The sequence below is a fragment of the Wyeomyia smithii genome, chromosome 1 (assembly GCF_029784165.1).
Source record: "Wyeomyia smithii strain HCP4-BCI-WySm-NY-G18 chromosome 1, ASM2978416v1, whole genome shotgun sequence".
Taxonomy (NCBI): domain Eukaryota; kingdom Metazoa; phylum Arthropoda; class Insecta; order Diptera; family Culicidae; genus Wyeomyia; species Wyeomyia smithii.
Window position 1 is genome coordinate 152,869,397 of NC_073694.1, and position 16,644 is coordinate 152,886,040.

Here is a 16,644-nt window from a genome sequence, read left to right on the forward strand (position 1 = left end):
GTGCATACTAGCAACGCGTACCGGTGAAATTTCGCACCAAACTGTCCATGGGCGTAACCAGAATTTCGATTGGGTGGGGGGGGGGCAAGTTCTTCAAAATTTTAGAGGAAAAAATTGGTACCGTCAACTGGGGTGACTTTGATCACTTTTTTGATTGTATCTCAAATATTTTCAGAATATACTGAAAACAATATTCTGTGATATATTTAAAATAAGTACTGGCATGTATTGAGAAAGATTCAGTCACTACTTCAAAAGTTTAGCAACAATTTTGCTGTTTTTAAAAATGCTCTAAAAATTTTACACCAATTCCGGGGTGACTTTGATCACTTCATGTGTATGATGAATTTGGAGTAACACTTTGCTACTTTCACTAAATTAAACAGCCTTAAACGACTTCAACGAGTTTATATATATGGAAAGCAATTTGGGGGCCATTCACATTCTACGTAAACAGTTTATAATGGCGAAGGTCCAAGATTCATACAAATTTTTTTGAATATATATGAATGATTATCCAGTGCGAGGGAAGGTGGTCTAAAATCATGAAAAACTAGTCCACGAGGAATATGACTTATGGAATTGTCCAAATTTGCATGTTACTTCACGTCTTGGGTTTTTGTTAAGAAGAAATATGTAATACGCTGTGGAGAATATTGGGACTCAACATTGCCTTCGAGGAAAAACTTGCAAAAATAACAATAAAGTGTATTGTTATAATATTTGTTCATCCTAAGAACTAATCTGGGAACAAAATAAAAAAAACTTTACGTATTGCAACTTGTTGTTTTGAATTTGCTTGAACCGATTGTTTGTATGCAATAAAAGTCGCCAAAAATACACTTTATTTTCAATTAATATTTTAGCATGAAAAACACTCTTTAAATAGCAGGAAATGCATGAATAGTAGCAATGCAGACATATATCCACACAATCAGTGAAGATTACGACAAATCCCAAGCACTATGAGCGCTTTTTTACCACATTTTCAAAAAAACAGGCACAGTGACGCCCCGGTTACCTCGGTAATCAAAGTCACCCCAGTTTACGGTATTTTGATAAATAAAAATAAATACTAGTAGTTAGTGATCAACATGGATTTGCCCGGTAGTTTTGCCGCTGCAATGTCCTTAGTGGATCAACTTAAAAACCTGTGCCGTTCTACGTATCATAGGCCAAGCATTTCAATCAATTATTTTTGATCTGGCTGATACTTTACACAGATGTTTAAATGAGTTAAAAATGTCGTTTTGTGATAAAATTTGCGTTAAAAAATGTATTTTGTTCGGATGGTGGTAAAAAAATAACTAAGACAGATAATTGAGTTTCATAAACGTGCTATGGAAGGTAATTATGTTAGCTTACTTGCAAAAAAAATCTACGATCTTGCGTGCGGCCTTCCGGCAGTTAACCGGAACATTCGCCATGGCGGACGAAAACATGCGTGTAGGCATGTTTTTTAATTCTTTTTTCGTTATATTTATCAATTCCTCCTGAAATTTCGCGACAAAATTGTTGAAGTAGATCTTATGCTTCAGGCTTGCCAGAAATCCAAGATGAGACGCAACTTGGGAACGTTGGACGGGTTCGCCAACTTGGGTACCACATCGACATTTAGCCGTTCCATCTCCTCAAACGATCGCCCTTCTCACTGATTATCAGCCACAGCAGCACCGTCTTGAGAAACTTGGTGTGTGAAAGAAATTTCACCTAAGTGCTTACTTTTTTCGTGGTGGAAGTAAAATACAAAGTGCCCTACCAGTCGTTGCCGTCCAGGGTGAGACAGGTCTCGTCGTCCATTACCATTGCACGTCGTGAATTGCCGGGAAATCGATTTGACCATCTTATTCAGGAAATTATTCTCTTTGGAAAAATCCCAATTTTGGTGTCGATTGGAATACTCCCCGCTCTCCAGGACCCCTCTCTTTATTGCAAAGTCGCGCAATTTTTGTCAAAAATCTCTTTTTCCTTTTTTTTTACAATTCTTACAAAATACTGATTGATGATTTTTGAAGAAAATAAACCAAGCGATCCAGGAAAAATATAAGTTTTGACCAGAAGTGTTGCCAGATAAAATATTTTTATATTTGAAAACTAGATTTACATTTTTCGGCAATTGCAGCCATTTTTATTTTAAATTTGATAATTTCATCGTGTTCCTTGGAAAATTTCACATAAGAAACAACTATCATCCCGAGGTGATAAGAGCCAATATCGAGATATAACATTTTTACGAAAAAAGTTGTAAATTTCGTAATTATTTTATTTTATAATTTATAGACGTAAGCCACCTGAAAAATAGGGATAGGTGGATTTTGAGGAAAATAAACCAAGGAATCTAGAAAAAATATTGTTTTTCCCCGGAAGTGTTGCCAGGTAGATTATTTTTGTATTTTAAAATTGAATTTGCATTTTTCGGCCAATGCGGCTGATTTTATTTTAAATTTGATGGTTTCATCGTGTTTCTCAGAAAATTTTACGTAAAAAACACTTACCACTCCATGGTAATATGAGCCAATCTTGAGATATAACATTTTTACGAAAAATTAATTACGAAATTCAGAACTATTTCCGTAAAAATGTTATATCTTGAGATTGGCTCATATTACCACGGGATGTTTCTTACGTAAAATTTTCCAAGAAATACGATGAAACCAACAAATTTGAAATAAAATTAGCGGCATTCGCTGAAAAACGCAAATTTAGTTTTAAAATACAGAAACAATCTATCTGGCAACACTTCCGGTCAAAAATTATATATTTTTCTGGATTCCTTGGTTTATTTTCTTCAAAACTTTCCTACTATTACTATTTTTTGGGTGTCTTACGTCTATAAATTATAAAATAAAATAATTACGAAATTTACAACTTTTTGCGTAAAAATGTTATATCTCGGGATTGGCTCATATTACCTCTGGATGATAGTTGTTTCTTATGTGATATTTTCCAAGGAATACGGTGAATTTATCAAATTTAAAATAAAAATGGTAGCATTTGCCGAAAAATGATAATTTAGTTTTCAAATATAAAAATAATTTATCTTGCAACACTTCTGGTCAAAATTTATATTTTTTCTGGATTCCTTGGTTTATTTTCTTCAAAAATCATCTATCAGTATTTTTCGGGCATCTTACCTCTATGAATTGTAAGAAAAAGAAAAGAGATTTTGAACAAAAAATACGTGACTTTGCAATAAACAGGGGGGTCCCACAGAGCGGGGGGTATTCCAATCGACACTAAATTTGGGATTTTTCCAAAGTGACAGTAGATGAATAATTCTCTCAACTTTGAACAAAATCTGTGATGGTCGTGTCCAAGTTTGTGCTTTTTCGTGGTCACTTCGTATGAAATGACCCATGTCCATGTTCGCCAAGCACTGTTTGATCGCTTGCACAGACCTCCAGGCCAAGCGCACGCAGCGATGTAGCCACTTTTCCCTTGGTCTTCCTCTTCAGTATCCTTTGGAGCTTCTTGTCGCTCAGAGTTGTCGGCCGTCCGGAACCGGGCTTTTTTTCAATGCTCTGATTGGTGTTCAATAGTGCAAAGATGTTGTAGATGCCGGTATGGGCGTATGCGGTGTCCACGAACTGCCGCACGATGTCCGTTTTCGACGCGACGGGGTACCGTTATTTGAACGCGCAAATCAAATTTTTCTGATGACTGATGTGTTAATAAGATTGTTGCTGCTTGCGTAGTTTCGTCAGTGCGTGCAAAGGTAAACCCATGAAAAATTGGCAAATTTCGTCCATTTTTAGCGCAAACGTTTTTAGAGTTATTGAAAACAAAATTCTACACCAATTTCAACAATGGGGGGGGGGGGGGGGTAACGCCCCCTCCATGGCACCCTCTGGCTATGCCTATGAAACTGTCCACTTTCTGGAAATCTTCGATATTCTGAACAAGTTTGCATGGCCCTCCTGGCTACGCCTATGAAACTGTCCACCTTCTAGAAATCTTCGATATTCTGAACAAGTTTGCTGAAGATCGCAACTTTCTATTATTCTTCACAAAGAAAATGTCGACAACTATTTCTGAAAGCGATGTTCATTCAAATGAACAGTGTGATGTTGGTGCATTACACTTATGCTATTGGTGCAGTATACTCATCATCGCATTTTCTAACGATGTTCGAACCTTGGAGCTGCATTTGCGATCTGCACAAGATATCAATAACTCCCCGCAATCCTGTGTCTACCATCTTGTTTCGGGAGATTATAATTAGCCTGGCCTTGTGTGGTCAATCACTTCTTCAGGATTTTTGTGATTCTACCCAGTATGAGTGATTTCAGAATAGAAATGATGTACTGCCAAACAGCGAGGATGTTCAGTTTCGATAAAAGAAATTATATCAAACGATTTGACTTTTGAATTTGAAGGTATCCAATATTCAATTCGTCATGCATTTGCAGATTTTAACTATATATGTGGAATCACTTGAGAGTGTTTAAAATTATTTAAATTAGAAAAACATGGGCGGGACGATTTTTGCCGGGTCAGTTAGTATAGAATAAACGTAATGACATGTTTTGACTTCAAAATTTTCATTTTACACCCCGACCTTTCGTAAAGACGTAGTTCTACATCAAAACACACACTGAAAAGAAAACAAGGACTAAAGTACCATTCTTTCATATTTTTTTTTTTAATTTGCAATTTAAATTAGATAAACGCTTAGTGTACACATCCCTAGCCTAGCTGCAGCCGTGCAAGTTTTCAAGAAATTCTTGTTGTTATTGAAAATTACATAATCTTTTTTGTCGACTTCTCGAAGATTTTCTATGTCGCAAGTTATACGAATTTGAGTAATCCAATGAGGCAAAAAGTGGAACCTTATTCCATAGCGCCTTTAACCTTCATTTAGGTTTAATAGTGTCTTCCGAACAATTGTTCGTATAAATAATTCGCATAATCACAAATTGTCAACAATTATGAAAAGTTTACTATATAAGGAATAAAAGAACTATTTTTTTTTGTGTCAAGTGATAGGGGAAATGCATATTCAGCAACTCTGTAGAAGATTTAAAAATATGAAACTTTCCTGATCAAACGTAAATATTATCTTCATGGGGTACACAGTTATTAAGTATATTAGGGTAGGGAACGGCTCAAGCAGTAGCGCCCATTTTAATCAGTCGAAGAAAACAGGCCTCAAACTCCTGCATTTTGATTAATATCGACAATTTCAATGATGGAAACGAAATCTTTGATGGTCTAGCTGTCTTACGAATACAAGAAATACCGTTAATCACAAAGAAATCTGTGAACAATTGCAATTGAAACAAATCGACCTATATTGCAGCCATTCAGGAGCCACTTCGGGTGCTGAAAAAAAAACGCCTGAAAAACAGATGGAAACTGCTTAAAATAGGTTCGGGGTGATTGGAATAGTGTCCCTCGATTGGTAACTTTGATTGATGATTGTTAAAGTTTGCTAGCTTAGTTTTACAATCTGAAAACAAGTTCTGACAGAGAAAACGATAGCGAACAGATTGATATTCTACTGTTTGAGTTTCACCCAACACATTCCGAGTATTTCGTCCGAATACACAGGCGGTTCCTAAAGCTGCTTAGAATATGTTCCCTACACCCTACATGGAAGTTACTTAAAATTTAGTTTTTTTTATTTAATTTTGTCAGTTGTATTTTTCCAAAAAACAGTTTTCGGAGGAGTGTTTAAGGCACACCAAACACATATTTTTGTCAAAGACTACACATCTTCTGAACTTTTCCTTACAATATCATATTTAAGCTTACGTTTTCGATATCTTCAAGGACGTATTGATTAAAAAGAGGCAATTCAAATCATGAAGTCAATACTGTTCTTTGAAGTTAAGCTGAAGTACTACAAATTCTTGTAGTTTATATTTGTCCCAATACTTCCATATTAAAATACGGCGAGCATATGGTACAGTAGGTTTTCATATAATAAAAACATCAACTTTTTTCTGCAAGAAATAGAGGGATGGTTTATTTGTCAATGTTTTAGAACATGTGAAAATATGGAACTTTGCTGAATAAATAAACTTTCTATCTTCATTGGGTACGGAGTTATAGAGTATTTTATCAAAAAGTTACTCAGTTCTCTTACAGCCAATACGGCGGACAACACAAAACGGTAGCACACGGGCTACCGGGACAACAACAAGCGGTGCTGCACTTCTGCAAGACACAAACTATAAATCAAAACAGCAAAAAATCGGGTACTCAACCAAAACAAACACGAAGCTTGCTTCCTACCGTGTTCGACGGTTAACTGAACGATTCCGCGATGGCTGCCTCCGTCGATCAAAACAAACCGGTGGAGAAGTCGAACCAGGTTTCGACAGCTAGAGGAAAATTACGACCTCAAAATTTCTGAACCTTTCTAATGCGACAGAATCGTTCACAAACAAAAATAAAACGAATTAATTAGAACTAATTACGGGCACCATTTGGAGCCAAAGGGGTGACCAGTTGTCAGTCGCTCTAACAGTAAAAAAAATGAGGGTAGTTTTCCGCTCAATACTGAAATAGCCACCGCGCAAGTTACATTTCTGAACCAACTTTTTAATAATATTTCTGATAATTTTAATTGATAGGTTTTTACCATCGTTTTAGGGAGTGTATTGACAAGGTTTTGAGTTGTTGGTTATTGTTTTCAATGTTACTTTTAAGAAGCTTCCTGTTTTTAAGCTATGTTTAAGCTACTTTTAACAATTTTCGAATAATCTCGAATGCTTTCTGTCACTGCTATTTGAAAATGCTTTGGAGGACCATATTCATTCGAACCAAAAGTTTTCGTCAAATTTCTGGCGGTTAGTACAAAATTTGTTGACGTACCGTAAAACGGGGTATCATTGATCAGCGGGGTAACATTGATCAGTTTAACCCTTCTCATGAATAGTTGAAATAAAACTGCTCTGTGATTTTTTTTTTGCTAAATTTGAGTATAACATCTTAGTCTTGTGTCATTCGAGGTCTTAATAATATTGCATTGGTTGAAATATTTTATTGTTCTGATGACCAAATTTTAAAATTAATTTGACCGTTATATCTCTTAATCTCAGTAAGTGCCAAAAAAAGCACTTTACACTAGTCGAATATTGAACATTTCGTATTCATTGTATTGTTTTCCAAATCCTTTATTAAATTTTCTCAATGAACTTGAAAAAAATTTTAGTCAAATTAATTACATTTACAGTTAATTAATTTATATGTCTGTGTGTTGTCTTGGCTAGACCATAGAACCACTTTCCGTTGTTGGAAAGGCCTTGCATATATGATCAACATACGTTTTCTGAACACAAACATTTTACAACGATTGCTGACTTACAAAAACTTTAGGCAACTTTCGCGACCAACGTTCACATTTTTCATCATCGAAAGGTAAAATTACATATGGCATAGAAATGACTCGCAGTACATACCGCGGCTAGGTGCAAGGACAGGACAATCCCCCGCAGTAAGAGCAGTCAAGGAGAACAGGAAGCGTCTCTAAACATGTTATCAAAGCATTATCTAACATTTTTAGTTCAAAGAGGTTTCAAAAATATTCAAATTTGGGACTGATCAAAGTTACCCCAAATAAGAAAAATTGAAACTAAGACGAAAAAAAATGTTTTTCATGTTCAAGATTCTCGAAGGGCTTTAAAAACTAATTTCTCAAGTTTTAAGGATGCCAGTACTGGTTCTAAAAATATGAAACCTGTAATTTCAATTGTAAAATATATAAATACTCACGAAAGAGTAAAAAAAAAGATCAATGATACCCCGTTTTACGGTACTTATGTCGAATAATCTGATTAATTTTTGGCATTCCAAAATCTTGGTATGAAAATGTTTAGAGATGTATCAAAAATATAAACAAATTATTGCACAGCACATCAGGTAAACAGAACTAATAATTCTGCTCTCCAAAGCTTAGTAGAAATGGTACCGAGTTTGTTCCAACTCAGCCATGTATATTCTGCTTAAGCAGTTATTAACTCACACCCATGGAACCCATCAAAACTCCATTTCCCACGTCATTCAACCAATTGCAGGCAGACCCGGTCCCGTCCGAAAAACTGTTTAACATCTAACAAATATGTGCATTCATTATGGGGCGGTGTGGTGGCAGTCGGGCGCTTCGCCTACGAACCGAGACTATAATAAATATTCATCAGAACATCCCTGTCCGCCACCTTTCACGTCACTCTGTTGCGCAACAATCGACACAAAAGCCATTCCGGCGCGCAAACAACATTACGTCCTGGGGTAGCACTCTGGTAGAGCTAAATGTAAATGTTTGATGAAAATATGACAACATTTGTATTTCAAAGGATGCCGGCTGCACATCAGCTCACACACATCCTTCCATAAAGCGAATCTGTTTCTGTCGTCACCGTTGTTGTTATCCTGCCACCCTTCTCCCCTCTGCTTTCCATGCTTCGTTTTTTTCCTAGTGTCCTTGTTTCCCATGATCGTCATATCATCTCTTATGGCTTTGCCAAAATATGCGAGGTGGCTTCTCCATAATCATGCCCCAGGGCTGCCAAGATTGACGTGTGACTAGTGCGGTGTTGTGGCCTAAACGCCATCATTTCTCAGTGGCTAATAGGCCACTATTGCACACGCAGCACGGTCACAGGAAGGATGCTATCTTTTTTTTCTTATGGCAGCAGGCTTTGATGACAGAAAATAGCCTCCGGCGGCCGGTCGACGCCGGTATTCTGCTTCAAAGAATGACTGCCTACCCTTACTACAAGAATGATTACTTTATTGTACTGGGGAGACTAGGTAAGTTGTTTCTTTCGGTGCTCAGCTGGCGATGATGGCCTGGGTACACACACGTGTGCTAACATGCATTCGGCAATGTTCCTCAGATTTAATGTCTCACTGGTACTAGTGAAAATGGGATTTTCTGCTCTGAGCGGGACAGTCTTCACCAGCAGGTCTAGTTCTTCTATCTCAATTTGAATTATTTCCGTTTGACAGCCATTCTCTTTGCTTAACTTTCAAACTCCAATAGTTTATTGACAAAGCTGGGGTTTCAACCCAAATCAGTCGGACGGGTGACGCTTCGATGATTGCACCCACAGTTTGGTTGGAAAACATCTCCTCGTCGTGATGGACAATTTTTTTCTGTAGGCCGGTCCGTGCTTAACAACAGCCCTGATGTAAGCTGTCATTAATCCAGAAAACTTCCCAATCTACAGGTGCGCAGCCATACTGATGCTGATCTTCCCAGCTCCCTGCGGTTGATGTGTGCGTGTGCTGGGGTAGGTTCATGGTACCCATGAAACGAGACGCATAAATACCGCCTCAACGAAAGTCAGGCAAACGAACTGGAAACACTAACGGTGAAACGAATCAGCAGGATTATCTACGCTCATAAAAGTACCTGGCCCTGGAGATGTGACCGAAACGGACGGAGCCTCGCCCCACACCGCGAGAGGAAGCTTTTGATTCCATAAGCCAATTTATTTGCTACGTTTGGGCTTTCTCTTGGGCTGCGGAAATGTATGCTTTCGGACCCCTAGGGTTTAAAGGATTTACCGTAAATCCAGAGTCTACGAATCGAGAAATATATCCGCAAACAAGGTGCGGCTTACCGCCCGCCGGTCCAATTTGAATAGCAAAGCACGTCTGGACATTTTGCGTACAACAGACAGAAGAGGAACTGCTGGAATAATTTGTTTCATCTGCTGGCACATTGTGGTTAAAAGTGCGAAGTAGTGTTTTTTGTTTGATTCAGCATTACAGGACACTGTCATGTAAACTAGAGAGTCAAACACGACTTCGCTTTTATACCCGATTTATTATTACTGCAAACAATAAGTAATATTTTTGGAATGTTTACCTCGTTTGTCTTTTTTTAATTTCAACTGCCGGAGAGCATATTTGTCAATTTAGGTTCTCAGGTATTGAAATCTTACAACTATAAAGGAGAAGACAGAAGAAATTGGTAATGGCTATCGAAGGACTAACATTTTACACAACCCCAAAATCGAACGCTTTTGAAATTCCAAACACCTCGGCTCCAGTATTTACACTCAAAACATGAATGCAGGCTCGGCTGCAGACGCTGATTCCCATACATGGCGGCTCGATATAACTACTTTGAAGGAAATGTCATAGTTTGTCTTCGTTGTTTTTCAACCTGCTGTGACCAGGCTTGTGAATGGTAGAACCACCTTTCACTGCGATAATCTTTTTCCTCTTATGGTAGCAAGGCTCGCTGCCTAAATACATTCTTGAACGAACATGTCGAATGAGTACTCGCCACCACGATGTTTTTTTCCTCAAACGTATTTTGACATTTTTTCTTGAAATAAGAATAACGCAGGTTGTGTGCAAAGATTTTGGATATTACCTAGGGTAACTGGCGGCTTCGTCAGTTGGTATGCATTGTGGGCAGGAGTCAGTTTGCCAAGCTCTACTGCTTTTATTCCACTCAGAAACTCAACGTATGTTAACTTACTTTGAACGTAAAAGTTTTTCTTTTCGCATGAATGAATCACTTCATTAAAAACTTAAACATATTTATTGTTTTTAAACAAAAATTAAACTGCAACTTATTACACATCCAGATATTTCACCCGGCCGAAGAAAACATTCACGAAACACATCTTCGCCGCTAGCGATATTTGGTTACGATTTTCTCAATTAATATACATTTGTTCATCCTCAAATAACCTCAGTTACGCCGTACTAGCGAAAGCAAATAATTCTTGCACTATGGACACTCACGATTAATGGAGGAAACTTCAATTTATCTAACACATCCAACAGGTTGGTTTAGTTTGTCAGCAGTCAGCACTGCATGTTACTGTGTTTTTGTTGCCAAAACAAAAGGGAACTGTTTTTATTTTATTTTTATTAAAGTTTATGACATGTGAAACCATGTTTTAGTGTTTATAGAATTGCAAAAACTCTTATTGCTATTTGCATATTCCTACCCAATGAAATTACTTTATGAATGAAATAGATATAGTAATAAGATTTAGAGTACAAACATATTTCGCGAAAAAAAGGTCTTCGTTTATTGCGTCCGAAGTTGTCGCGTTTTGTCGTGATTTATAATACGTGGAGGGTGTAATTCGTGTTGTAGTCATAGTTGAGAAGCCTTCGTTTAGAGTCTAGTGTGTTTAAAGGGTATTACGAATGAAAGGATGGATGAACACTGCTTTGAGAAGTGTACAGTCAATACTGTATCGGCTCGTGAAAAAAAACTAATTTTAGTGGTGCAATTGGGACTACCGAATCCCGTGTGATAGAGGAAGTGAACATTAAAACGATGCGGCTAAAGATAAGTATAGTGATATAGTTTTATTACTTTCAAAATTGTTCATGTATAGAGAGTGACAATTGGAACGAGCGTCACTTGCTTTCCACATCAAGGCTTGCATGAAAGCTTGTGTGCAGGTCCGAGTGGACAGACATGCAGACATGCAATGCAAATAGACTAAGGTCGCTTTTCACGCGGGTTTTTTTACGCGGATTCCGAAATCTACGCGGTTTTTTTTACGTGGATTCCGAAATTTACGCGTTTTTTACGCGGATTCCAGAATTAACGCGTTTTTTACGCGGATTCCGGAATTTACGCGGTTTTTTTACGCGGCACGTATCCCTCGCGTAAAAAGCGACTTAAGTGTAAATGTCTTTTTTTGCTGCAATTGCGTAGGCGACCGAGTGACACATTATTTATTACAAGTTTAGCAATTTGTCATCAAATTTTAGTTATTATTTTGGTACATATATAGGTTATGTTCTGGTACGTATATATGGTAAGATTTATTCATTTTACTATTTGGCACTCCTTTTGTCAATAAATATAACATGCTATTAAATACGGGTCAATTTTTTTTTTATATAAATGTATCAAACGAATTGAAAGTCTGAAAATAATAATAAAATCTGTAAGATTCTAATATTATTTTTAGGTGGGGCTTACCGATTGGAAAATTACTCCGGAATGTACTGCAAGTACTCAGTCATTCTGTAAAGGGTCTTTGGAAGGTCGGTAGAGCTAACACCTTCTAGAACCCGAAACTAAGATAGTTGCAGTATTGAAATAGAATTGCATCTGTATTTTTTTCAGTATATCCCGAGCCAGACAGTGGGGTCTAGAAAGGTTCCACACACACACACAAACATATTTCGCGAAAAAAAAAATTGGAGTCACTGCACACGCTGTGCACGCAAGCGCAGCAAATATATATATATATATATATATATACAAAAATACAAATATGACATTATTAGTATTAATTTGCTCGTACAACTTATGGTGTCAGAATTCTACTCATACTTTGAATGGCGGAATAACGAAGAAAGTTTATTTGCAATTCATAGCAATGAAACTAGATGAAATGAGTATAGTTTTGCAAGCTTTCCTTCTTCCTCTGCTACTGACGAACTAAACAAAATGCTGACTACAATAGAAATGGACCAAAAAGGAACTGTAAGAGTGGCTTTTTTAAAATTAAATTTAGAAGCTCCGTTGAACTTTTTGTGTCTTCTCTTCATTTTTCCAATAAGATAAAAAGAGTGAAAGTATGATAGAAAAATAATAGATGAAATTAGGCAGCTTACTGAAGAAGGATGACAGTTTAAAACATGACAATCGACATAGACTGACGAGAATTGGTGATTTACTCTATATCATTGATCTCGGAATAATATTTCTCAACATAAATGGAACGAAGTAAACAAAAACAGGCCGAATCAACATCGCTAAACGAATGACAGTGTGCATCTAGGAATGGGCAAGATCATTTTGTTGTTTTCTTTAGAATCGATATTTTCAGCTCGATCAATCGATTTTTTGAACTGATTTTGTCGAACGATCTCTTGTTGAATCGATTTTTTTTGTACAGTCCCCCCACGATTATGGATCACTTAAGAAGATGTATGAGTTCAAAAAATCTTTTCTGACCAATTTTATTATTCAAAAGTAATCTCTTAATGTGTTCAGTCATAGAAATATGTAATCTTTCACTTCATTGAGTATTTGTTTCCATATTTTGTGAATATTTCTCAAAAAGTATATTTATTTCATAACTAACCAAATACACAATTATGGATCACTTTTTAAAGCGGTTTTAATTATGAGACAATTCGCATCATATTATGGATCAACATAATAAAAACAGCTTTTGGCAACGAATTTATTCAATAAACCTTATTCAAATTATGTAATTTGAAGAACTCACATATTTTAAATCGTATTGAAGATCCCGCATGGCCTGGCCACATTTTATGTGGCTTTTGAGGGTGCAGTTAGATCGAGAGTCCAGGTCTGTCGCTTCCGAAGATAGTAATCAACCATTATATACGGTACATCATAACAATTTCCCGCTTTACGTAGCTTTCCTGTCCCTCGTGCCTTAGAAATAATATTTTTCAAAGGCTCAGCACTGTTTAGCTTCCATTTAGAGCTCAAAAGAAGTTAGGAGGGGTTTGTAATTGGTGAAAATCACATTTGAATCGGAGTGTTTCATATTTATAGAGAACTATCTTGTCTCGGTCCTTATTATGGAACACTTAGAAAATAACTAGTTTTTACAGAAAAATCGTTATTAACCATCAACATATTGATGAATCGTGAAGAACTTACCTTGATCTTTGTGTATGAGTTATTTTTTGCACGAGAATTAGCGATAATATCACATATGAACCTTATGAATGATAAGCGTGCTACTTACGCTGATTGAGAAAAACGACAAATATTATGATAGATTCTGGAAGACAATATTTCACGCTTATGAAAAACACATCAATCTAGGAATAAAAACGATGTTATCTGTGTTCAAAGCTTGCAAATATGGCATAGTTTACTGCAAAAATGTTACATGCCTTCGAACCGTTAGTTTAACTGAGTTAAATAACATGAGACACAAAAGTGATCCGTAATTGTGGGAGTTCCATAATTGTGGGGGGAGTGTAGTTCATGTTAACAATAAGCAAGGTCGATCCGATTTTCAGAGAAACCGATATTTTTAGGTCGAATCAACGGTTTTTTTTAATAGATCTTTCGGATTTTGATTAATCGATTCACGCGAATAACCCATTGCTATGTGCATCTCTTTGATGCGCGAGTATCGATTGACCATCCTGTCTTTTTGTGTGAGAGGTGACGGTCGTTTAATATTTACGAGCATTTCGACCGTTTGCAAACCTGATCCCAGGTATAGATATACAGGCAAGTCTCTGCAGCTGACTCTTCTGTGTGTGATACGATATAGATTGTGGAACAGTACCACCGTTCCCTGTGATCAAATCACCATGCCGGAGACAGGGAGATTGCGGGTTCAAGTCCCGTCGGGATGCGGTGTATATTTACAAATATGTATCATTTTTCAATTTTTAATTTTTAATGTCTTAAAATTTGCGACCTCAATCATTTCATTAGGGGAAAATAAAATTTAGGGCCTGTACTCGAAAACATGCACTATTTTTATCCGTGTGTAACTTTTTTGTCCGTGGGTAACCGTTAATGAAAAGCTGGGTATAGCTAGTTTGGAGTGTATTATTTACATGTGCAAAATTTCAGAACAATCGGTTCTGTGATTATTGAGATGCGCTATCCATTGCCATGCCACAGCTGTGGCCGCTATCCGCTGCCATTGGTATCCGCTGCACTGCTTCTGCTACTAAAAGAGGACTGCTGTTGTCGCTGTCTAGAAGTAATATGAGCGGTGTCGGCTGAAACAGGCTCTTATATAGGCCAAATAGCACAATTTAAATTACTTGGTCTATAATTCTGTCGACCTTGCTTAAGAAGCAACGACCAATCAGAGGTCGAATATTTTCGGTTTGACAAGTCTTGATTATTTTCAATAGTACAGGCCGGACTCGATTATCCGGAAACTCGATTTTTCGGAATTTTAGACTCGATTATCCGGAATTTTATTTTTTTGGTGTTTGTTTTTAATTTTTATTCCGAAATTTTGCCTTTACCATCCCTCCCTTCTGGCATATTTGTTACCATTTAAGTCACTTCTGGCATGTTTTTACCCCTTTTCGCCTCAGAAACAATTTCTGGTTACGTGCATCATACAAGTAAAATAAAAAATGAAACATTTACTTTATGTTCGTTGATCGCAAAATTTCAGATTATCCGGAATCAAATTTTTTTAATGTTCCGGATAATCGAATCCGACCTGTACAATAATTTGAATAATAAAATAACAATGTTCTGCATTTCGGGGGAATTTAAGAAGATTTTCCAATCTATTGCTGCAAGAACGAAGGAAATTCATCGAAAATTAACCGATTCATTAGCAATTAAAATTTATCACTTTTTCCGGTTTTAGATTTTCATTTTACATCCTTATGTAGCCGAACCTTCGGAAAGACGTAGTTCTACGTCAAAAACTGCAAGCAATTTTGACTATCTTTTTCCTTCAACTTGTAAAATTGGTGGTGACGACGAAAGTCCAGAGGAACACCACAGACTAACAGACGTAACATTGGAACCAAACTCCATCGTCACAAATAACTATCATTCAAATTTTCATTCAAATAACAGTCGTCGCACGACAACGCCGTCTGAGGCGTTGTCATGCTATCTCATACATCTCTTGAAGTTCCCAATTTGACACATGCAGCGCTAACGTACGCTGTTGTCGGAATACAGGACGAAGCGTGAACACGGCAGCAGGTGGTGCTAGTGTTATTTACGTAAACTAATGTTATCATCCGAACGAAGGATTGATTGATCATTTGTTCAAAGTGTTATGTCTGTTAGTCTGTGGGAACACATTGCGTTGTTGTTTCGCGTTTACAGGCACGATTCAGACTAGCTTCGGTCTTGATCACACAGGTCCATTAGAGTTATCAGTGATAGCTGGCTTCAGTCGCAAAAGTAACGCCCGCACAGCAATGATTATGAATAATAGGGTGAGCAAGACAAAAGTCGGCATTGGAATATGATACGAATATAGATTCTGGAACAGTGCCAGCGTCCCAGTAGTTTAATTGGTCAAAACACCATGCCGGAGAATGAGATTGCGGGTTCAAGAGCCATCAATTTTCCCAACTCTGTATCATATTTTTAGTTTGCTTATTTTTCGCTTTCCCAGCTGCACGCACTGTCTGCCTTTAATGAATAATGAATTGCATCATAAAAACCGTGATAAAGCTAAACTTTTTGTTTATGTTTAATTTTGTGCACTTTCACCACAATCCGTCATTATTTATTCAACCATGAAAAGGTACACTGGAATAATGCGATTTTGTAGCATTTTGAAATCTATTGATTCGAAATAGAAAAGAGAATCACATCAAAATAAACATCTCTAGTTCAAACGCACTCGCTCCACACAATGAAGTATACAAAGGTGAGGAAAAAGAAGACGTTTGTCTGTATAAGTAACGAAAAAAAAGTGAACAGAAGCACGTGTGGGGATTGTGACGTAGATCTCGGTCAACGAGCAAATGCCATTTGAAACGGTATTCCGTATCGTTTAACGGCACAGGTAGGCATTTTCAGCGTGAAACTTTCAAAACTTGTGGAAAAATCTTGAAAAAAAAAATACAACCAAACATTGTTTTTTCCACAATGTTTTTGGAGTTCCACGTCATCACTGTTAACAAAAAAAAGAAGCCCTTTAAACCCGAAACTCAAACCATCTTCGTACCTTTCTATAATTTGTTGCGCTCCACATACACACATTACAC

General features: G+C 37.0%; 1 protein-coding gene across 13 annotated transcripts in view; it reads left to right on the forward strand.

The window, feature by feature from the left end:
* The window catches only part of LOC129731818 (contactin-3), a 485,474-nt gene that overhangs the window by 318,155 nt on the left and 150,675 nt on the right, over positions 1-16,644 (forward strand). The window lies entirely within an intron of this gene.